Raw genomic sequence first — 1,541 nt, 5'->3', positions numbered from 1 at the left:
TAGGGAAAATGCTACTGTTGAATAAACTTACATTGACAAATGGAATAAATTATCATATTTCAACATACTTCTTTCATGGGTTTAGTGCTAATTACAATGCCTTTGTTTATTGGAAAATGTGCCTAGGCAAGCAGGGATAAAATCAGGGCACACTTAGAATCTGCGATGAATTAGAAATAAATGGAATGCTACAACACTTAATTTAATAAATGCCCCAATGTCAAGGAAAAAAACAACACACCCAAAGAGAGAAGCGATGCTTTCTATCCAGTAACAAAAAGTGATTCTAGCAAAAGCAAATGTTAGTCTAACATTTCAGATACAATCAGCTGAGTATTTTCTGTGGATAGAAATCCACTGGACAAAGATTTGCAAAGACCAACATTTGAAAACCAAGTAATGCTGCTGCCCGCAAAATTTTGGGATCATTAACATCCATCTACTTGTCCTGCAATCTAGAATTTTCTTTTCTCTCCTTGCCAAGGTGGAAAAATAAATCTTGCTACCCGAAAGTAAGCACTGTAAGACCAACCCACGAAAGAAGTAAAAGAAAGATGGGTATACACCAAGGTCAACGGTAAACTTCACTGACCTGGAAAGAAGAGAAGCGAACTATATTCCTTTCATTTCAAAGTGAGTCACAGATAAAGAGCCCAGAGAAGACATTGACCCACTTATTTGCAAAATCTATTCTCTAAATCTCATCCATCAAACTTTCAAGGTTGTTTCTCAATTCTACAAAACAATGATTCAGGAGAGTTCTGTGGGAAGAATAGGCCTGGCTAAGACGTTTACTGCTCACCGAATACCCATGTGTTCCCGGCAGTTTCTAACCCTTTTGCAGTTGGGTCTGATCATATGACTGGGCGAATAAGGTGGAGGGCAGCCTCTAGGCATATGCCTGCAATCTCTTATCCCCAGCCATGGTGACCTGGATGCCATGTGTGCAGCCATTGGATAGAGGCAGATTAGATCCCTGAGTCACTATGTGGAAAAGTCATTCATAATAAGCTTTGCTATAAAAAAAAATACACCTTCATTGTGCTAATCTGAAGAGATGTCAGGGTTGTTTTTCTTACTATAGTTTAACCTAGTCTCTTGTGACAAATGAGTGGGGACCAGGCTCAAATGGCTCTTTCCGAACTATAGAATCTAGTCAGGTGTATGACGTGACGACCATGAGAAGTTCTAAAGGCCAAGGGGGACCCAGGATTTGGATGTAGGGTTTTTGTTGGTTGGTTCAATTGATCACTTTAGTTTGTTTAAACCAATTGGTTAAGTCCAGTCTGCAGCCATGACAGTGACTGAGGAGGACCACAGCCTGTGGACGGCAAGCTGCGGTCAGGTGCATACCTATGTTGCTTTCACATGTGCGAAGTTTAGCCTGTACAGAGAACGTGCTCAATAAACATTTGCTGAATCAAAGGCATAAGAGAACTTATAATTAAATGACCCATGCAAAGATTGTAGAGAACCCTCAGTCCCCCTACTGCCTACCCCTCTTGAATGACAGGGGATGACTTCCTCCCTATAGGATAGGA

This window comes from Sciurus vulgaris (assembly GCF_902686455.1).
Source record: "Sciurus vulgaris genome assembly, chromosome: 16".
Classification (NCBI taxonomy): domain Eukaryota; kingdom Metazoa; phylum Chordata; class Mammalia; order Rodentia; family Sciuridae; genus Sciurus; species Sciurus vulgaris.
This window is presented reverse-complemented; position numbering follows the sequence as displayed.